The sequence below is a fragment of the Lissotriton helveticus genome, chromosome 5_1, assembly GCF_964261635.1.
Source record: "Lissotriton helveticus chromosome 5_1, aLisHel1.1, whole genome shotgun sequence".
Taxonomy (NCBI): Eukaryota; Metazoa; Chordata; class Amphibia; order Caudata; family Salamandridae; genus Lissotriton; species Lissotriton helveticus.
This window is the reverse complement of record NC_136065.1, coordinates 654,536,122-654,559,943: the sequence shown is the minus strand read 5'-3', so window position 1 is coordinate 654,559,943 and position 23,822 is coordinate 654,536,122.

Sequence of the window (23,822 nt, the reverse complement as noted above, 5' to 3'; positions counted from 1 at the left end):
AGCAAGGCAAACATTTATATTCCCACTACAAAGAGTGCAATGCAACAGTAGGGAAAGTGTTGGATAGCAGAAGTGTAAAAAATACTATTCCCACTCCAGTGAGTGCAACAGTAGGGAAAGTGTTGGATAGCCGAGGGGTAAAAATTACTATTCCCACTCAAGTGAGTGCAACAGCAGGGAAAGTGTTAGATAGTGGAGGGGTAAAAATTACTAATCCCACTCAAGTGATTTCAACAGTAGGGAAAGTGCTGGATAGCAAAGCGGTAAACATTACTATTCCCACTAAAAAGAGTGCAACAGTAGGGAAAGTGTTGGATAGCGGAGGGGTAAAAATTACTATTCCCATTCCAGTGAATGCAACAGTAGGAAAAGTTCTGGATAGCAGAGGGGTAAAAATGACTATTCCCACTCAAAAGAGTGCAGCAGTAGGGAAAGTGTTGGATAGCAGAGATGTAACATTTACTATTCCCACTCTAGTGAGTGCAAAAGTAGGGTAAATGTAGGATAGCGGAATAATTAAATGTACTATTCCAACTCCAGTGAGTGCAACAGTAGGGAAAATGTTGGATAGCAGAGGGGTAAAAATTACTATTCCCGTTCCAGTGAGTGCAATAGTAGGGAAAGTGTTGAAAGCAGAGGGGCAAAAATTTCCATTCCTACTCCAAAGAGAGCAACAGTAGGGAAAAGGCAAACAGTACTATTCCTACTCCAAAGAGTGCAACAGTAGGGAAAGTGCTGGATAGCGGAGGGGAAAAAACGTACTATTCCCATTCAACTGATTGCAACAGTAGGGAAAGTGCTCGATAGTGAATAGGTAAACATTTACTATTCCCACTTTAAAGAGTGCAACAGTAGGGAAAGTGGGATAGTGGAGGGGTAAAAATTACCATTCCCACGCCAGTGAGTGCAACAGTAGCGAAAGTATTGGTTAGCGGAGGGGTAAAAATCACTATTCCCACTCCAGTGAGTGCAACAGTAGGGAAACTGATAGATAGCGGAGGGGTAAACATTACTATTCCCACTCCAGTGAGTGAAACAGTAGGGAACGTATTGGATAGTGGAGGGGTAACTATTACAACTCCCACTCCAGTGAGTGCAACAGTAGGGAAAGTATTGAATAGCGGAGGGGTAAAAATTACTATTCCCACTCTGGTGAGTGCAATAGTAGGGAAAGCGCTGGATAGCGGAATGATAAAAATTACTATTCCCACTCCAGTGAGTGCAAGAGTGGGGAAAGTTCTGGATAGCGGAAGGGTAAACATTTCTTTTTCCACTCCAGTGAGTGCAACAGTAGGGAAAGTTTTGGATAGTGGAGGGGTAAAAATTACAATTCCCACTCCAGTCAGTGCAACAGTAGGGAAAGTATTGGCTAGCGAAGGGGTAAAAATTACCATTCCCACTCTAGTGAGTGCAACAGTAGGGAAAGTATTAAAAAGCCTAGGGGTAAAAATTCCTATTCCCACTCCAGTGAGTGCAAAGGTAAGGAAAGTGTTGGATAGTGGTGAGGTAAAAATTATTATTCCCACTACAATGAGTGCAACAGTAGGGAAAGTGCTGGATAGCGGCTGGGTAAAAATTACTATTCCCACTCAAGTGATTGCAACAGTGGGGAAAGTGCTGGATAGTGAAGGGGTAAAAATTACTATTCCCACTTTAAAGAGTGCAACAGTAGGGAAAATGTTGGATAGCGGAGGGGTAAAAATACCTATTCTCACTCCAGAGAGTGCAAGAGTAAGGAAAGTATTGGATAGGGAAGGGGTACAAATTACCATTCCCACTCCAGTGAGTGCAAGAGTAAGGAAAGTATTGGATAGGGATGGGGTACAAATTACCATTCCCACTCCAGTGAGTGCAACAATAGGGAAAGTATTTAATAGCCTAGGGGTAAAAATTACTATTCCCACTCCAGTGAGTGCAACAGTAGGGGAAGTATTGTATAGCGAAGGGGCAAAAATTACCATTCCCACTCCAGTGAGTGCAATTGTAGGGAAAGTATCAATTAGCCTAGGGGTAAAAATTACTATTCCCACTCCAGTGTGTGCAACAGTAGGGAACGTGCTGCATAGTGGAGAGGTAAAAATTATTATTCCCACTCCAATCAGTGTAACAGTAGGGAAAGAGCTGGATGGCGGAGGGGTAAAATGTACTATTCCCACTTTAAAGAGTGCAACAGTAGGGAACGTGTTGGATAGAGGAGGGGCAAAAATTACTATTCCCACTCCAGTAGGGAAAGTTTCGGACAGTGAAGGGGTAGAAATTACTATTCCCACTCCAGTGAGTGTAACAGTAGGGAAAATATTAAATAACCCAGGGGTAAAATTACTATACCCACTCCAGTTAGTGCAACAGTAGGGAAAGTGCTGCATAGTGGAGAGGTAAACATTATTATTCCCACTCCAATGAGTGCAAGAGTAGGGAAAGTGCTGGATAGCGGAGGGGTAAAAATTACTATTTCCACTCCAATGAGTGCAACAGTAGGAAAAATGCTGGACAGCAGAGGAGTAAAAATTACCAGTTACACTCTAGTGAGTGCAACAGTAAGGAAAGTATTGGATAGCGGAGGGGCAAAAATTACTATTCCCACTCCAGTGATTGCCACAGTAGGGAAAGTATTGGATAGCGAAGTTGTAAAAATTACCATTCCCACTCTAGTGAGTGCAACAGTAGGGATAGTTTTGGATAGTGGAGGGGTAAAAATTTGCTTCCCACTCCAGTGAGTGCAACAGTAGGGAAAGTATTGGATAGCAAAGGGGTCAAAATGACCATTCCCACTCAAGTGAGTGCAACAGCAGAGAAATAATTAAATAGCCTAGGGGTAAAAATTACTATTCCCACTCAAGTGAGTGCAACAGTAGGGAAAGTGTTGGATAGTAGAGAAACAAAATTTACTAATACCATTTAAACAACTGAAAGAAATTAAAAAACCTTAAAAATAAATAAACAATATTTCAAAAATATATGATTAAAATTTTAAACATATAAAAAGAACACATATTATAATGTTAATTACATATAAAAAAGATACAAATATCATATACAAACACATTTACATTATATAAAATGAATTAATAAATACAATTATAAAAAATATTTATTTAATAAGAGCAAATATTAACAAACAAATTATTTAAAACATAAATGTATTTATTTTATTTCCTACCCTATACTACCACACCAATAAAAAAAAGACTTCAACAATTTTATTGAAATGTATTTCCATAGTTTACATAATTAATAATGAATTAAAAAAATATCATTAATAAAATAGATAATAAACATTCATTGAGTACACATTCTTTAACACTATAATACAGACCTAAAATTAATTACAAAATTATCATAATTAATTAATTAAAATTAATTAACAACTAACTAATAACTCATCAATAAAAAATAAAATACTTCCCACCATTTACACATATAAACACCAGAACACACACTTACAATTAATTATAAATTTACCATCATTAATGACTAATTATTTAAATTAATTAACAACTAATTAATAAATCATTAATAATAAATTAATTTACACAATTAACACTATAACATCACAATTATACAAATATTAGGAAATAAAAAATATTCAATATATTTTATATAAGCAAATTACTTCCCACCCTATTCTTCTCTAAACCCACGGAACTAAAAACGCAAATTTCAAATAAAAAGAATTAATAACTACTAAAAAAACTCAATACATTTTATATAATTAAATTACTTCCCACCCTATTCCCCTATAAACCCACCACCCGGAACGGGACTAAAAATGCAAATTAAAAAAAATAAATTCTATTAACTACTAAAAATAATCAATACATTTATATAATTCCCCTATAACCCCACAACCCGCTACCGAACTACAAATGCAAAATTCAAATAAAAACAAATTAATAGCTACTAAATTTTTAACACATATAATAAAAATACAAACAATTCTTGTACAAAAAAACAAACATCACTCACATAAAATATATACTAAACTACAAAAGATTAATGAAAAATCGATATTTGTAACAACTTTATTTTTGCAAAAGATATTAAACACTTCAATATTTTTTACATCAATACTACTTACCTAAAATCGATATTCTTGACCACAAGAATTTCTGTCGATATTCCTGACCCATGATATTTTTGGCATGTTATTTGTGCAATTCCATATTTTTTACTCGCTATTCTGTCTCTGCACCCTTTCTTTCATTGGATGTGTAGAAAACATTCAGTGCAATACATTGGCCCTATCTGCAGCAAATACTGGTGAAATTTGGCTTCGGCCCCAGATACAGACAGTGGGTAGCACTGTTGTACCAAGCCCTGACCACGGTGATGAGGGTGAATGGGGTCCTCACAACAATGTTCCGGATCGTAAGGGAGCCTTTGCAGGGATGCCCCCTGTCCCCTCTCTTGTTCACTCTTACAATAGAACCACTGACATGTATGATCTGTGCACACTCTCACATTCGGGGCATACCGGTTTCAGACTCCTGTCCGAAGGAGGAGAAAATCTCACTTTACATAGACGCCATCCTCCTCTATGTCACAGAGCCCACAGGCACAATCCCAATCATTTTCCAGACCATAGAAATGTTTGGTAGTAACTTGGGGTACAAAATAAACTGGGGGAAGCAGTGCTATTTCAACCATATGGACCGTCTGACCCTGTTGCCCTGCCAGGTAGGCTGCGGGTCAAAACAATAGGATTTAAATACCTGGTCCTACTTTTTACGCCAAACAGTGACCTATGTCTTGTTATGAACCTTGGCAAGGTACTAACTATTTTTCAGGGGACGTGGATAGCTGGCAAGGGCTGCCCGTGACCATTTTTTGGGAGTGATGCATCTTCAAGATGATTACACTCCCCAAGTTGCTCTATAGCCTCCAAAATACATACTATAAAGTCCTGGAGGAGATGTTCACCAAAATAGACAGGGAGGTAAGGCTGCTATTGTGGAATACTCGACACCTCAGAATAGCTCTGCGGACACTGCAGCGAAACTCCCACAATGTGGGGAAATCACTCCTGGATGTGTGGGCTTACTATTGGGCAGTGCACCTGATACCAATCAATGATTGGGTGTTTGCATCACTAGGTCACTCAACTTAAATGTTAGAAAGGGCCTAGCTGCTACCACACTCCCCTCTGCACCACATATATGGAGGGGCCAGATCTGGCAGGCTGTTGCTGGCAACTCAGTTGGAGGTATGAAGGAAGGCCACCAGAACTATGTGCTGGGCATCCAAAGTAACCAAGGAAACTGGCATGATGCAGGAATTGGGGAAGATGCGAGGGTTTGAACCTTGGAATTTGATTTTTGAAGATTGGGACTTGAGGCCTTCCTTTCTCTTAGGAGGGAAGACCACCTCCATCAAAACCAATATTTGAAGTTTGTTCAATTCCACCATGCCTGGATGGCTGAAGGGTTGGACAGTGTTGACATAGCTGAATATGCCCCATTCTAGGGTAGATTACTTTTGGGGAGGCTCGGGAGCAAGGCAATATCACACACCTATAAACTATCAATAATAATATGCCGGATATGCTAAGCAGACGGTGAGAAAGGTGGGTAACTGATATAGGGGAGATGGATGACACAGACTGGTGTCATCCTTGATGCATCCACTGGAAGTAGCAATAAAGTCAAGGCTTCGACTAATACAGTTTAAGGTTTTGCACTGGGTAAACTATGACCAAGCCAGGTTGCATAGGATGGGAAATGTGACTTTTCTGGATTGTATACGATGCATGGGGCAAGGGGCGACTACTTGCACACACTTTGGAGCTGCCCTGTTATACAAACCTACTAGGCCAAGGTTATACGAGAACTCCAGGCTATCCTGGAGGTAGACGTCCCAATAGACCCGAAATTTGGTCCTTTGGGGATATTGACTGAGATAGATGTCCTGAGGGATAAACTACTTTTTTGTAATCTGGGTTTGGTTGTGACAAAGAGGGACATGACGAAACACGGCGTAGCACCAGAGGTCCCAACATTGCGTGAATGGAGGGCAGGTATGGACATGTATGTGGCTGCGGAGAGAGTTACCTACAAGAGCAGAGGGTTTCCCCTCAAGTTTGGAAAGGTATGAGGGCCTTGGCTATTCTATTGTGATTTGAGGCCTGAGGAAGATGAAGCTGAAACCTTGGGGCAAGATGCTGTGTAGGTGTGCACATGCAAAAGGAGTGTCCCTAAAAATGTGTGGGGCGTTGTGGTGCCTTCCTCGTTGCTGAACACTCTGTATAGTGGACATTGGTGGCGCTGTTGTTTCGCGGGGCCTCCCACTGACCTTCTTGTGTTTCTAATGTTTCAGTCAGTGCATAAGTACTCTTTTTTGGAAATACCTGTATGAGTGTGATATGATTCCTGATTGTTCAGTTGTCTTTAAAAACACAAATAAAGATATTGAAAAGAAACAAGAAATCCAATATTTTAGGGTGCAATTCAAATAAAGTAGGTATCTAATTTCGCCTGATCTGTAGTATTTCAAGATGTATATAGCAGTAAAGTAATATTACACCAAGGAACTATTTCCATTGTGCCCAAACTCGTCTTAATTATATTTACAACAGCAACATAAAAGTGAAATGGAAAATAAACAATGTTATCTCAAGGAAAAAAAAAAGATTTAACTGGTATGATTCTTCCTGCAGAGGCCTTGTGGCAAATTTACAATCGGCTAGTGCCACCAGAGCATCATTTTATTTTAAGCAGCGGTTGCGCGGTGTGCTGGCCCATATTTGCAAGACCAAGCAAAGCCACTTTGTGTGGCTTTACAATGCCTTGTAAATATGGCCCTCTTCACACAGTATTCTGCATTAAAGGGGTGTGTCGTGGGAATAGCCACGCAACACCCATGGAGTTTTGACACTGGCCCAGATTTACAAGGATTTGTAAATCTGAGACAGCGCCAAAAACTAACGCCTTTTAAGGGGCGGAGTTAAAGTGCTGCAACAAGGAGAAATACTTGTATTTCTCCTTGTTCTTTACTATTTCTATGTGTGCTGCATTCTGCAGTAAATATCGAAGGAGCAAAACTCCATTAATGATTGTTTTTGTGCAGGAAGTTGTCCCTTCCAGCACAAACACAATCAACTCTGCAACTCAGGCACTCTTTGCACCATGGTGCAAGGGTGCCTGTGCTGGCGCACGGCTGCTGTTTTAGTGCCAGCACCGGGCTGTACCGTATTCCAGTAAATATGGAGCATCTCTGTGTTTTTTAAATGACACAGTTCAGCACAGCAAAATGGCTTGCAGTGCCACGCAGCACCATTTCATTGTGAATATCCCCTCTAGAATGGCAGCAGGATCCTACTCTGAGGTCCTCTGACTTCAACAACTTATGGAGGCAGTTATGGGGAGCAGGATGCTCTGGATCTCTGGGGCACACCTACCACATACAGAGTGTGCCAGAATGAACTCCAGACTTGAAGCTCGGGTTATAAAAAAGTAAAATGTCCTTTAGCAGCAACAGGTATTACACACAACGCAGACATATTCATGTGCATACCGGGGGACAGCTGGATGTTTTCATATCTAGGTAGATCTCTTGGCCAACTTGTGAAGTGGTAATTCAAGAGGTATTTTGTTCCCCCTGGTGGTTTGCTGAATCTTGAGGCAAGGTAGGATGGTGCCCAGCTTTGCTGCCTTTGACATCCGAGACCCGCCCTATCAAAAGTGATTCGAGTACTGAAATTAAAGAGTGAGCTGGATGGGCTACTATACTTTCAGCAATTTAAATATGTTATGTGATTCACGTTTGTGTGTGGCATCAAATCATATGCTCAAACTGGTCTCCCCTTCATATGGGATTGGAAAGGCCGGTGATTGAATTATCTCTGTTGTTGGCTGGGGCTTGATTGTCTAAGATTAGTAGAGAATGTGTTCATTGATAGTGGATTGGATAGATGGGTGTGAAACTAAAGATTTTTGTAGGGTGCTAGTTATATAGATGGGTGTGCTGAAATACTCTCCTTTTTCTACATTTGGCAGTCTGCTGTCAATTGCTCATTAGAGTATTGTGTTGTGTTTGTACGCATTATAATTCAGGTAGGTCATCATGATGGTATTTTGCAAGCATGAAGTGGTGTGTGTGTGCTTGATATTTTAGTGGTTCTACAACGTACTATAGTGTCCAACAGTGCTGTTGGTTTGGTAGCCGGTCTGGTAAACATTCTGGAAGCTGTTATTGGGGGGCAAAAAGTGTGTTCCTCCAATAAGACTAGAACCTGACACACAGCAGTGCCTGAGGGAATAGCTGCTACCACACCTCATGCTGTGTTTCTCACACATCCCTTGGCATCATGCTGAGACCATTCCTCAAGCCTCCAAGGCTGCTCCCCACATTTTGGTTTGGGCGCCTATGCTTTATAAATCTTTGTTCCACTTTCCTCCTGTAACAATAGCTAGCAGACTGAAATGAATGAATTTCTATTTGTGTGCTATGAAAACCATTCACTCAGTGATGCTGGGAGAAGCTGCAGAGGCAACTGGAATCTGGAGAAAATTCCATACTGATGTACTCTTCTGCAAACTACAGACCATCCAGAATGCCGCAGACAGACTTATTCTTGATATCCCATGGCACAACCACATCACCCTACACCTCTGCAACCTCCACTGGTTCCCTGTCGAAAGAAGAATAACTTTCAAACTGCTCACACATGCCTACAAGGCCCGCCACAACACCGGACCCCAATACCTCAACGACTGAATCTCTCTCCACGGCCCCAAGAGAAACCTCCACTCTGCCGACGTCTCCCCAGCCACCGACCCACGCTTCTACAGGACCAGAGCAGGGGGAAGATCCTTCTCCTACCTTGCAGCCAAGAGCTGGAACAAACTCCCCCTTCACCTCCGACGGAGCCAGACACTGCACCAATTCAGAAAGACCTGACTCTTTAAATTACCCAAACAGAGCTGCCCACAACAATCCCCAGCGCCTTGAGACCCTCAAGGGTGAGTAGTGCGCTTTACAAAACCCAGATTGATTGATTGATTGATTGATCAAATACCATCTCGCCAGCACTTTCACCAGCAAGGAAATGGCAATGATCAAACAGTAGCTGACAGTGATAACTGTAAGAGTTCAATTGCCCGTACTCGAATTGTTGCCCTAATTGGCATGTTCTCTGTCTTAGAACACTCAACAGTATGTAGTTTAGCTTTTCTCAACATTTCGAGAAGAGTCCCGGTAAAGTTTATGTCACCATCGTACAATGCTGCATAGTCTTCTTGTCCCCTCGTCCTCAACTAGGTGACGCCTGTGATGGGTTAAAGTTCTGTCTATCCTTCAATTTTTTTTAAGAATCGTCCTCACACTAGTGGTTACCCCATCAAATTCAGTTGGATCTTTGAAAGCCCAAAGAAGCAGTAAGTAACTACAAAGTCACAGCCCACGGTATGACTGGATGCAATCTCATTTCAAGTTCTCTGCTTTTCCTCTCATGTGGAACTGCAAGTCACATCAACATGACTGAACAACAACCAATAGGTGCACTTGGGGTCCACACTCTGCACATCAGAACTGGCCTGGCATGCTTTTACAACCTTTGAAGATGTGTCTGTTACGAGAATCTAGTGACACTCATCGTCGGTTTCACTTCTGACAGCCTAATTACAATCGAGGCGGTCGGAATTGAAACCGGTCGGTCATTCCGTCTGGATTCCGAGGGGCTTAACACCATCAATGCTGCAGAGATTCCTCCTCTGTGCTGCAAGACCTACATTCCCATTGTTCATGACGAGCTGAGCACACAAGCAGTGTACTGCATGAAGAGTTGAGCTTGTCATGAGCATGGAAGGGGTTAAGGAGCCCGTCAGCCCGTAATCCTAATGGACGGTGTTTCCATCATTGGGATCACGATGCTAAGTTTCCGACAGGCTTTCCATGCTGCGTTTTCTTACATGGAAAACCTGTCGGAAAGTGAGTTTGAGGGCCCCTAGCAGGGCACCGTTACCCTTGCGGGCTCCTGTTGGGGGCAAAGGGGGCACTTATGGTGCCCCCCTGTTGATCCCTGCATTGTGTGGCAGGCAACTTGAGGGGTGAACACAATCTCCAATTGCTCGATGGGAGCTTGTGATATGGCCGATTCATGGTCGCAGCACAAGCTCCCATTGAGAAATGGGAGCTTGTGCTGCGACACCATCATGTGCGGTTGCATTGTAATTGCGATGTTGGTTGGAGGCAACTCTGATCGACATCATAATAAGGCCCTTAAGGCTATGATTAGAAGGCCCATTTTAATTCCAATGAGGCCTGGAATGAGAGTTACCTGCCCCATCAAAATGACTAGGCCTGTAATATTTGCAAGTACCCCTGGCTATAAGGAGCCAAAATCTCTTTGTGGAACATTAGGTGAAACTTATCATAGCGAAACTGATGCAGAATTAAAAATGTACCCTGCATTTCCTCATTTCTCAGCCAAACCTCAGGGTTCCAGCGGTAATCCCCATGAACTCTCTTTCAAGAGATACCAGTACCCCAAGGCTAAATCCAGGAACCCGGTAATGAGTCTCATTGTCATTTAATGACACAAGGTCTGCGGTAGTCACAGGAAGGGTGTCCGATCTATGCAGCAAGCATGGGCGAAATAATCACATTGTCAGGTACAAATGTAATACTATGTCGTTTTTGTCTTTCACCTCCAGTGGTGAAGTCAGCAACACCGGCTAAAGTTATGAAATATGTGCTATACACATGTCTATTATCTCGTTGAAACCCTTAGACCTTTAAAGGCTGATAAACTCCAGGAAGGGTAAAAGTAAATTAAAAAGAAGCCCCGCCTTGAAAGGGCAATAACCCCCACCCTCTAATGTCGTTTTGTTAATATTGTCAGCAGAGTGCAGAACATCAAACTGTGCTTGATATGAGAAATGTCTCTGCAAAGGGGCTCTAGATTCAGTCGCAAATGGGCCTGAGTCCCAAACGATAAACGAATTACCTCAGCAAATCACAACGTGGGACGTTTTGGGATTCCCAGCTCCTGGTTACACCGTCAACAGCTTCTTCATTCGAGCCTATTTCTTCCTGTCACTCTTGTGGGTCCCTTTGTCTTTTCACTGAGAGTCCCCTTGAATTGTTTACACACCCAGATTCACTCTGAACAATCCTTCCCTTTTTCACACTAACATGTATTTCATTCGGGCTTGATTGGATCACTTCGTTCCAATTGTTTTGTGTAATATCTGTATTTTCATTCCAATTTAAACCCATAAAATTAATACCACTCATTTGCAGTCACAGATATTTCCCCAAAATGGTACACAAGTAAGTGGTATGTTTACTCTCCTCTTTGTTTTGATCAATTTTTATTTATTTTATTTTATTTTTGGGAGTTTTATATAGCGCTGGCTAGACCCGGAGGTATCAGAGCGCTTTCCATAAGAGAGAGCACTCTCTCCTAACATCCACTACTCATGCATCCCACATTTGTCTTTATCCCCTTTTTGATCTCTCTTTACCCCCACTCCATTGTATGATGGCCGTCTCCTATCACTTTATACAAAATAACCCAAGGCATTCCTGTCATTTATTCCCATTAACCTGTGACCCAGGTGTGTCATCAATATATTTTCAAATGCACAGGTGGAGCCCAGCAAAGTACGTTTTTAAACCAGAATCTCTTTACTATTAGACAAGAACATAATATATAACTCTCCGTGACTGGAAAAAGTTTCTCCCGTTTAATTCGATGTTTTGGGGTATTTATTGAAACCTGTCGACGGCAGCAGCCACTCAAAGCAATGCAAGGAGACACCGGCCCCTGCGCGGATTTCTTCTCACACCCCTCCGCGTCAAGCAAAATGCATTTTTTATTCTCCCGAGGAGCCTCCGCCATTCATTCCTTATTAGACAACCCTGTCCGTCCTCCTCTCCCGCCCACCCCTCTCCGATGCCGCCCCCCGCCCCGTCCATCTCCCTCGTGCTCCCCCCAGCCCCTCACATTCAGCACTGTCAAGCCAAACACATGATAAATTGCCTTGTCAACAGTATTCATTCAGGGACCAATTAATTCCACAGCAATGAACTAGGAGCCATCAGATGTTGAAAAACTCCAAGTGCAGGGAGCGGGGAAGCATGCCATGTGACTGCAGGAGAGAGAGAGCGAACAATGGAGAGACTGAGCGAGAGGGAACAAGGGTGCGACACAGAGAGCTCAGCAAAGTTAGTCTGACAGAAATTGGTCATTTAATGCACAAGTGCACTGGAGACAGCCCTGTCATAGAGGCCGGCATGGAGACTCTCCCCCAGTGGTCTATTTATTAATTATATGGAGCAGCGAGGGGCCATTTAGCTGTCTCACCCCAGATTCATCAACTGTACTTCTGCCACAACTACTGAGGCAACAGTGCGTGGAAGAGGCTAATGGGATTAAGACCACCCGGACCCACTCGGGATCCCACACCAGGCCACTGGCTCCCCCCTTACCTGGCCCCACCGCTGTTACCTGCACGGACCGCGGCTGCCGCTGTCACACCAATGAACCGCGAGAACGAAGCAAGCGGGGAAAGCTGTGGGTTTCTCGATAACTGCAAGTTGGCAGAAGTTATAGTCATTTTGGATTGGTTACCTGTGGTGGAGATATTTATCATATTGCGGGACATATTATCAAGCGGCAGAGATAATTATCGCTGGCCGCTCTTAGCGTGAGATTTTATATCGCCGACTATCGCTGGAAATTATCGCCATGCTAGCGCTGTATAAACAACGCATAGCGCAATGGCGATAATTATTCCAATGATAGCGGTGTTTTCCATGGAACATCGCTGGTTTTCCAGCGATGTTCCATGGAAAACGGCGATATCCTTGATGATAGGGCCTGTGTTCTTAGCCACACAATCCACCCCCCATGTTAGGTATGCCTTAGTCAGGAATTTAACAGACGTTAAATTCCTGCGTTAAGGCATACTTAACGCGATTTCAAATATCGATATCCCTCGTTGATAATATCGCGAATCTGGGTTTGCGATATTTTCCCATGGAGTTTTCCTTTGCATCTCATTAACGATGGGATGCGAGGCATGCTGACAACGGGTGCTAAGGCAAGGAAACACACGCTAGTGTGTCCTTGCTGATAATGCAATAATATTACTGCCGCTTTTCGCCCGAAAACAGACCCTAAAGTGGTGATAATATTATCGACGCCCCTTGATAATATGCCCCTATGTGTCTTGCCCCAATATCGACATTAACATGTAACACACAAATGTAGTGAATGTGTATTACGAACATCTAGACTGAAGATAGCTAGCATATGCCTGCATTTTTAGATGGTTAACGACTGGTTGCCATTTTGTTTCATAGCACTTGTCTTTCTGTATTTTAATGGGAGCTGACTTCACAAATACTATTTTGATGTGCCCTTGATTTTCTGTTCTCGTGCGAAAATGTTTTCATTTGTACAATTCTTGTAGAATGTGTTAACAAGCTGTTGTGATGCACCTGAAGAGTGTAGCTTATTCCAATGTATCTAATTATGTTGCAGATAACTGTATGTTTGAAGGACACTTAGAGTAACCTCATTGTGTAGGAGTTTGAGAAGTTAATGAGTATATGTTATCTTGTAAGCCTGCACCAATTGGTCCATCATATGCGAACCATGTTTAGGTGAATCAAGCATTAGAAACGTGCAATTAAGGCTAATGATAGTAGGTGAGAGTTCAGATGCTTTTCAGATGCCTTCTTGATGCCTTCTAGAACCCCACATTCCTGACTTACAAGCAGAGCCTTTCCCATACTCAGCAGGGTAGTGTGCTCTCTTTATGGGAGTGCTGATTTCATTAATTTTCTTTTTGAGACAATTTTATAATAGTTTGTCTTTGCTTTCATGATTTTAAATTGCTTTGAACTTACATTGACTAATGCATTCAAGTAGTGATCATTGATTAATAACTAAGTTGATGGTTTGAATTTGTAACTTTGCTATCCTTTAATAAACCTTTATGGTTTGAAACTTGACCACTTTCGGTCTTCTTTGTGGAGCCTCATGTGCTTCACCTTAGTGAAATGTATTGAAGTTTGAATATTAACCTCAGCCGGAACTAAAGATTCAGCAGTAGTTCCCTTAAGTTTCAAGGTCTATTATGGCAATGCCTTTTGGGACCCAAAAAGTATTTTTGCTTTCAGTCATTTTTTTTTAGATTATTGTGGGGGAAACTGCCAAGTCCTCATCAAAGTTTTACAAAAGCAATGAAAAAATAAAGCAGTCATCGAAAAAGCCAAAAGGCTAGCGCTCATCAGAGATATATTTACTTTGCTAATGCTTGTTGATTATGCATCCAACTTTCACAACTGGAAATGTATGAAACTGATTAAAAACAGAGGGGGGTATTCTCAAGAACGTGTGATAATTGCCGCGAAAGTAGCTTAACGCAATTCTTCTTATCGCAGTCAACCGCGGGAAAACAACGCCGTGTTAACGTTGTATTCTCACCACGGTGGTCAGCGATAAAGTCAACGCGATGCCGCAAAAAACAAAACATGAACGCAAAAAAAGCTGCGATGAGGCCAATTGCGATACAAAAATCAACGAAAACCAGCGACAGGCCTGCGATTCACACATGGCAGGCGGGAAAAATCACAATAAAAGTAGAAAAAAACATACAGACAAAAGCCAAACAACAGCAAAGCACAATGGATGTTGCTGGAGCAAGTACAGAGGACAACCAGAACCCCACAAGCCCCCGGAGGAACAGCCTGGGACCTCGGGCCAGGGAAGGGCAAGGAGAAGAAGAGTAGGAAGAAGCGCTTCAGTCTGCAGGAAAACAGGATCCTGATAACGGAGGTGACAGAACACCACCAACTACTGTTCGTCACCTCCACTGTATCATTGACAACAAAAAATGGAATATGGCAGTCCATCGTGGACAAAGTGAATGCAGTCAGAGTGCTGAAGAGGCTAATGGAAGAGGTCAAGAGGCGCTGGAATGATGTCAAGCACAAAACCAAGTAGAAACTCGCCAACAACTGGAAGGCAGCAATGCAGACTGGAGGTGGGAGTCCAGCACCACAGGAGGAGCTGGACGATATGGAGGAAATGGTGTCCACAGTCATCAGTGGGGAGACGGTGGCAGGAGTTGGGGGACCGGACACTGCTCAACATGACCGGACACAACAGCACCAGGGTGAGTAACGACCAGGGACTGGAGGGACGGGGGAGATGGACACAATGGCACACATGCACAATTAAGTAGAGCATATCTGCAGACAAACCATGCCCCAGACCCCCAACTCCCACCAAGAGATCAATGTACCCAAGTATGCAAAATCACAGCACTGTACAAGCACAGAAGTCAAAGGCACACCACATGTAAGAGAGAAGGGGCAGCAAAATCAGAGCTGCAGTGGCGAATCACCCAAAATGCAGCACACACACATGACATGCAGAGCACATGAACATTGACAACGATGTGCTTCAAACTGCAACACGTCCACAACAGAACACAGGACACAACTGGTGCAGCATGTGTTTAGAAACTGACCAGTCACATTTGCCATTGCAGGCAAATGTGAGTTGATAATGTACAAATGCCAACGCACATCTGTGATGTTGTCGAAATGTCCACTGTCCTGCATCAAATAGACAGCTCCTCACAAACAGCCTCAATGTACACAGTCATGGAGTCTGTATGTAAACAAATACAATGCGACAACACACATGTGAAAACAATGTGAAACTGCATCTCCCTTTCACATTGCAGAAGGAAGTCCAACACCTCCTGCAGAGCAGCCTGAGCCTTTTGTCTCTGATGACGAAGAGGACCACCTCACTTTCGACTCCGACACCCTCCAGCAGCTCGTGGAGAGCCTACGCAGCCACTTTCAGGAGCTGGGCAGCCCAGCTGCATCGAGGGGACCCCACCCCTGCACAGACCACACAGCAGGCAGCACCCACCACCAAGACTGCCTCCCAGGACCCCCACGAAGATGACATGGCCTTCCAACACCGTGTGTTGGGGTGCCAGGAGCAGCTGGCTGAACAGGTGCGGGTGGGGTTCGATCGCATGGCAGCCAAACTAGATTCCAATAAGTGGGTGTCTAAGTCCCATCAGGGACAGACCACTCACAGTCCCTCGCGGACACCCACAGTCCACTCCATGCTCTCCAATGGACCATGGCTGACATCGCTGGAGCCTTGACTCAGACACTAGAACAACTGTCCAGTCCTAGTGGCTCTAGTGATGTCACCTGGGAGTTGGGACACATGCGGAGGTTAATGGAGACCAAGGAGCGGACACTGGTGGAAAGAGCGGCTGGCATGGCTGCACACCTGCAAGAGCTAGTTGGGTTTCTCAATGACCTCAGGACCATCCTCATGGAATTGCTGCCCGAAGACCTGGCGTTGATGCATACTGCTGCTACCACTACATCCACATCTACGCCCCCTGAAGTGTCAGTGCCACACAGTGCGGCAAACATTGCACCTCCGGCCCCTGATGTATCACTGTCACACCGTGCTGGAGACAGAACCCCACCACCCACACATGAGGCACATGAAACAGCAGAGGACGAAGATGCGGATGAATCTGCCTTACTGGTAAGAAGAAAACTGTAGCATTCAGCTCCGCCATATGGCTGTTTTCTGCTTGGTTCTGCCCTCTGCATCATCACCTTCCACTGTCCCCGATACACTCTGCGTCAATCACCTTGGCCCTCGAAACGGATTGCCATATTCTGTTTGATCACCAATGACACAGCAATCAGACTGCGGACTGAACTCTTCCTCTTCCTTTGGACTTGGCATTCCCTGAAGGACTCTGGCTGGCCCTCCATGGGCCAAAATTAGAAAGTGGGGTTTGCATGGCCCTGTACTGCTCCAGCTGCAACACTCCACTGAATGTGCAATAAACATTCATTATCACACAGATGTGTCATGTCTATGATCTTTCAAGTGTGGAAGTAGGGATGAATGCAGGGTCATTGATTCCCCCCTTACAACCATGTTGCTCATGTCGTCGGACGTGGGTAACAGGGTGACACATTGCCTAATGTGGTATGTGTTGCCTCAACATTACAACAGAGACACACGCATTAGTTACTTTCTTGTACTGCCCAGGATAGAACCACGCCCAGGGCCCCGGGGTCATTGTTCACAACCTTACGCTGGACTGGCATATGCCAGGCCAGCCCACTCCGGTTATGCTCACAGGGGGGACGACAACACTCCATGTCTGAGGTCTTCCCTGAGGTGATCTGCTGATCACAAGTCTAGTTGTCAGCATTGCATAGCCACTCCCTCAAGGCTGGTATACACCCACACCACACCCATCCAGCACAGGCGTCACTGGACATGTGACCCTGCCAATAAAAAGGGCCGGGGGCACGTGCTCGACGCCATTTCCACTGTCTCTCTGGGTGTATCCGTCTGGTTATTAATTATGCATGAGGGCCTATGGCCCTGCAACATCACATTCCCCAGAGCTGGAGGCGACATGATGGCGTCCGCACTACGATAATCATAGAGGGTCCATGACTTGTGGAATACAGACTTGGTGGCACCGAATACACTGCGGCCGGCAAAGGCACACTGCCACGGGACTGTCACATTTGGTGCACTGAGGTAGGGGCACTTTAAGTGCTGAGAGGGTGTGCAGCCTGAGACGGTGCCCCGTCCTGGCGGTCCGGAATGCTAAGGATTTGTGTGCCCTGTTGGACCGCAGTGTAGGCCTGAGCCAGCGGGTAGTGCGTGCCTACCGCCACGTGGCTTTGCCTCGCGGGTCACAGAATAGTGGCACCTAAAGGACTGAGCGGGTGTGCAGCCTGTGATGATGCCCTGTGCACTGATATGTCCTCTGCCATAGCGAAATCAAGACCCAGAATCAAGTGTGAGACCTGGTGGCCCGCGGAGCGGGACTGCATGATGTGGAGGGTGCCATGTTTGCGGGCCCCAGGCTTGGGGCTTGCACCGGCACGTGGTGGGCTCTCTTGGAGACACACCAGTGGCGGAAGTTGAGCAGTGAGGCCTGGGTGTGCAGTTGGCGAGCATGCACCACTGGGGAGAGGGAGGGGCTGGGATGCAGCTGCCTGGGTGCGCAGGGGCGGGGATGCACCGCTGGACGGCAGGAGGGGCGGGGTGCAGTTGCCTGGGTGCGCAGGGTTGGGCATGCACCGCTGGGCGGCTGGAGGGGCTGGGGTGTTGCTGCCTGGGTGCGCAGGGGCGGACAGGCGATGATGCCTTGTGCAATTGTATATACTCTGCCATTCATGTATCTGGACTCTGTTTCAGATGAGGGACCCGGTGAACTGCAGTACATACCGGCATGTGGTTGGACACACACCAGTGGCAGTAGGTGAGCAGTGAAGTCTGGGTGCGCAGTAATCGGCGCTCTCTCTCCCTGTCCCTCTCTTCTTTTCTCTGTGTCTCTCGCTCCCTCTCTTTCCGTCTTTCTCCCTCTCTCTCCCTCTCCCTCTCTTTCCGTCTTTCTCCCTCACCCTCTCTTTCCGTGTTTCTTCCTCTCTCCTTCTCTTTCCGTGTTTCTCCTCTCCCCCTCTCTGTATCTCTCTCTCTATTTCGCTCTCTCTCTGTCCTTTGATGAGCTCATGACACACCTTCTTTTCTGGATTTTTGTCTTGCAGGCTGTGACCTACAGATTATCCTGAGGAGACCCACCATGAGTCTTCATAAATGTTGTTTTGAGTTTTTTTGAATAACATTTTTCGTTTGGTAATTCGAAGGTGTATGTGTGATGCTCATTTTTGTGACGACACATGCATGTTACCTTTTGTGGTTGTGAGACATCAGGTGAATTTTTTTGTACATGATTTTGTGAAGTTGTTTTGACATGTCTTGGCCCGGGGGGGGGTCCTGGGGGTGGTGGTGGTAGGTGTTGTGGCCCTGTTGGGGCGCCCAGCTGCATGATCAGTGGCTCCATGGCATCTGTTGCCCTTCAGGTGTGGTTCTGGGCTGGGCTCCCTTTTCTGGTGCAGGCTGTCGTCCGACTTTACACCAGGTGAGAGCAGGTGTAAAATTCCTGCTGCTAACGTGCCTTATCACATGTTTTGTGATCTTATCGCCGATCTGGCTGGTCGTTGAGAATGTTGCGGAGTGGTGTTGTCATGGCTTTTTGCACGGGAACGCCTACTCTGCATCTCATTAGCGATAGTTGCTGGTGTTATCTGTTGTGATGTTTTTTGCGGCTGCTATCGCAGGTAAACTGGTAATGTGGGCTGTTAGCACCAGCTTGTGAATGGGGCAATACATTTATCGCCACTTTGGCTGTGATAAAGTGCTGATAACTCGGTGGTAAATCCTTGAGAATATGCCCCCAAGTCCACTACATTGGGCATGTCACTTTTTCCTCCTCCTCGGAGACTGATGGTCATAACATCTTACAACACTTAATAACTAAGAATTGGGATTCTAATCCTTAAGTATATTTCATTCATTCAGCGTGACATTTCAGATCCACATGAGAAGTGGGCAGTCTCATCAAAAAGTGAGTTTAGTGAAAAAATGCAATTATTGAAAATGCAGGACAGTCTAATATCGTTTTCACCAGACTACAATGTATAAACGATTTACGCATGTAAAATTTTACTCTGGAAAATAGTGCAAGTTTCTTATAGACTAATATGTAGTTGTCAGCTAAGAGTGCTCTTCCGCTTGATTTTAAAAGCCGCCCTGTCACCTTAAAACAAATTGACAAGCAGATTTTAATTGCTCAGTGGGATGTTAAAAAGCGAACGAATAGCTGAAGGTGCAAGGTCCAGCGGGAAAAACAAACAATCCTGATGTTTAAAAACCAATATTAAACTTTAAAAGGTATTAGCTAATTATCTGTTTCCTTGTTCACTACTTTTGGGACAGAAATGTCTTCTGTATGGGTTTGGAGAGCTTGTGTCTGTGCTCTATGTTAGAGTGCCTGGAAATGTACATTATCGGGCATATTTACAAGGGGCTATCGCCACCAGAACATCACTTTTAGTGAGGCTCTGGTGGCGATATCTCCTTTTCCTTAGTTACAAAGCGGCTTTAAGTCACTTAACATGGCTGAACACCGCCTTCACTTAGCGTGAAAGGGGTGTGCATTCAGTGAGGCAGTGGGCATTCCATCGCAACACCCATTGCTTTTTGACACTGCCCTATATTTACAAGGCTGGGGCAGCAACAAAAACTAAGAGCAGGGAATAGATGGTCTTAGACTGGAGATACAAGGAAAAAGTATTAATTTATTTTATGGAGGTTACATTAACACATGCAACAAATGCTGCTATGCTCAAATATTACTGACAAATATTATAGTTGTCATGCAAAAAAGGTAACAAAAACAACTCCTCACAGGGAAAACACTGCACCCATGAACAGGAGGACGGTCACAAAAAAAAGTCCACACATTTTTGACTTGAAGAGGATGTGGCAATGGGAGAGAGAAAATCAGTGTAAGGGGAAATCACTGTAAGGTGCGGTACGCAGAGTTTTTCTGCCTAACTACTGGCCATGTCCGTGAATTACTAAAAGTAGTAAATCTACACCTGTAAGTATGAGTGTACTAAATGTATTTGTGAACCACGCGCACAATATTTTCTTCTAAATTAATATGGATTGTCCTTGTTCTGTCTGGATTTGCAGATGTGCCACCAGACCTGAAGAATTTGATCCACACAATGGATGTCTCTCTCAGTCAAAAATGTTATTGCTAATTGGGAAAATGTGCTACTTCTAACGAAGTAAACACAATCTGGTTAGGTCACAACCCAGATCTCATTTTTGCACAAGCAGCAGGCAATTTCCCAGATAAATATGGGTGGCAAGTTTCAGTAGCACCAAACAGTGTGAAAAATAAGACCTCAACATAGAAAAAAATCCAAAACAATCAATTTCTCACTACATTTTAGGGACAGAGCACCCACACTGTGGCATGTAATAACAGTGTGACAGTTCATAAAGTCAAAATGCCAGCAAAACGAACAGGAAGCAAGCATTGGTAAAGACAATAGGTTTCGCCTAAGCAAGATCTATTGGCTTTATCAATGTTTTTTGTTTACGTGTTGCACAGCAGCGAAAGTCTCAGTGCTTTTTTCCCTCTAAGCAATCTTGCACAGCAGCCGCGACGGAGGGGTTTCAGGGGAAGTCAAGCAACACGAGGGAGGAGGGATGGGAAACATTACAAGAGCAAAAGGAGGGTGGGAAACACAAAGAGAGCGGGAGGAAGGCGGGGAGGGTGTGTGGATAAGTCAGGTAAGAACAAATGTGGACATAGAGTTAAAGCAGTACTGAAAAGTACTTTGCAGAGCGGTGGTAGGGAGACCGTACAGTGCCACGCACTCCTATAGAGTGCATGGCTAAAAACACCAAAAAAAGTACCTGGAACAGCATGCTCCCAGTGGAAGGACACTGGCCGCAAACAGGAGGCTTTGCTAGGTCCATGCTCCATGGCAGGGACAGAAACCCCGGAAGAAAGCAGGAGGAGGTGAGGAGCTGGCAGGAAGGAAGCAGGAGGCACGACCAGTAAGAAGCAAGGAAACGAGAGTGACGTGGAAACCAAGCAATGTTGACTATTGCTAAGAACTGGGTGGTCTCTAAGCCTGTTTTTATTAAGATTTCTTTTAATTTACAATAGCTTTTTCTGACAGTGCGTGTGCGCTGTAGGCAAAACCTAAACATGGGAAACAGGTACAAAATGATGTCATTCCTTACACTGGGCACAAAGCAGTAAGCCATATTTTGAAAATCCCACAATATGTTCAAAGCACTGGTGGTCTTTTTCAATAAATGATCAAGATTTTTTAATGTCTGCAAAACACACGTTACAAACTCTCTTTCATTCTGCCAAAAACCTTCCTGGCACTGTGAGGTCCAGTTAACCAGTTGTAGTTGCTTCTTCGAAGTGAGTTTAATGATGGGTGCCACAAGGCTACCACACTCTTTATCATACCTCTCATGATTTCTTCAGGAACTTTTACCACTGTCCGAGAGTCAATTTTAGGCCTCACTCAGATAAGCATCCATAGAAGGACCTTTGTCTCATTACAGATGGTCACACCAGTGCTTAATTTGTAAAATATTAAGTGCCAGGGCTCTGACCAGGAGGCCACTGCAGCTTGCACCATCTTTCGCCCTTGTCATTGCTGCCAAAACAACTACTCACCATCTCTCTTGCATGTAAGTGCAACAGTTCAGATTATTTCAGGTCCCCAAAGCTAAAGGAATGGCTGGGGAGGCAGGTATTAGCAATTTTAATGTATATTGTATTCCTAAACAACCGTCGTTATACTCTTCTCTAAATTAGATGAGCAGCACCACCATGTGGTAGACTGTTCCAAGTATGGTGTTGACAATTAGGTGCCGGTGCCGAGCACCAGAAACCAATTAAGTGCCGTTGCTGAGCACCGGATAGCACAGGCTCAAATTAAGCACTGGGTCACACCCTTGAGGTGACACAGCCTCAGGATGTCTAAGGAATCTTGTAGTTTTTGTTTTTGCCATTTGGCCACACGCTGTGTGAACAGTGCACACAGCTTGGCTTTTGGATGAGGAAAATGAGAATTAAAAAAGAGGCAGCTGCACTGGAGCAGGAGAAGCAGGTATTCTGTTTTTCTCTGTGCATGACATGAAAAGAAACACAGGTTCCTTGCCACCTGACTAGCTAAGCCTTATTCATTTATCACCAACTATGAGAGATTATCCAGGAGAAGAACAGAGGCACTTGGTGCCAAATCACAAAAAAGGCAACCTACTCACAAAAAACATAACAACAACAAGCATTTGCAATGCAATAGGTCTCGCAATTGCTAGAATTTGAGCTATTGGCATTGCAAATGGCAATGCCTTTTATTTATGTGTTTAAAAAACCAGCAATAATAAAAGGCATTGTCATTTACAATACCAATAGGTCAAAGTTTCTAAAATGCGAGACTTATCGCATTGCAAATGCTTGTTACAAATGTTGTTAGTTACACTTGTTGGCTTTGCCAGTTCTGAGAAACATAAAAACGCGCACGGGTGATAAATGAATGACAGCAGGGTGATTAGGCGTTCTTTTAAGATGTAAAATAGTCCATCATGTATTCCAAAGTAAGCTTTTCCTGGAAGTCGTAATGACTTAAAAAACAAGGATCAGTGAGGCCTAGCTATGCAGTCACACTGGAAGAAAAAGGCCTCCTCGTTCAAAGATACCACAGGGCCTAGCAGAAATGAGACATCTACTGCCGAGAATATGTCACTGCATTTGCCTCAGGGGGAACATTTTGGTCAAAAGGAAGCTGAACATTAGCCTGACTGGGTGGGGGACACAAGTGTGTCCGGCAGAGAGGATTATCAGGATGGCAGGGCCTAGCTAAACATGCATGCATTTCTTTAGTAATGCGCGTACATCCCTTCATTAAGGTGCATCATATCACGTTATGATCCCAGAGCATACAGAAAAAAATTATTGCCAGTGTTTTTGTCGTGCATTTTACACATTTGCCAATATAAGTGTGCCATAGAGGCACGTCATTGTGTATTGAACGGCGTTATAAAGCGAAGCAAACCTTTTTGCTGTACAAACCGAAAGCTTCAAAATTTACATAGGATCGTATAAGGCTAAGTAAAAGGGGACACGCTGTATTTTACCTTCATTGCCCCTTGGAGGAAATATAGTACTAGTACAAATAAAGACCCAAGTCATTTATGCCTACTGTGATGTTTATACGTTTCCCCTCTCAACAGCCAAACCGAAACTATGCTTTATTATTCGGACGCCACTTAGGCCAACAAACCAGACAAGCTACTGCTCACACTCTATGGTAAAGTGTATGGAGTGTGTGACTCCGCATGCAGGCTCTCGAACTGCCCCAGCGCTAGTTGAATGATGACCAGGCATTTGGGGGTTTAACTTTCC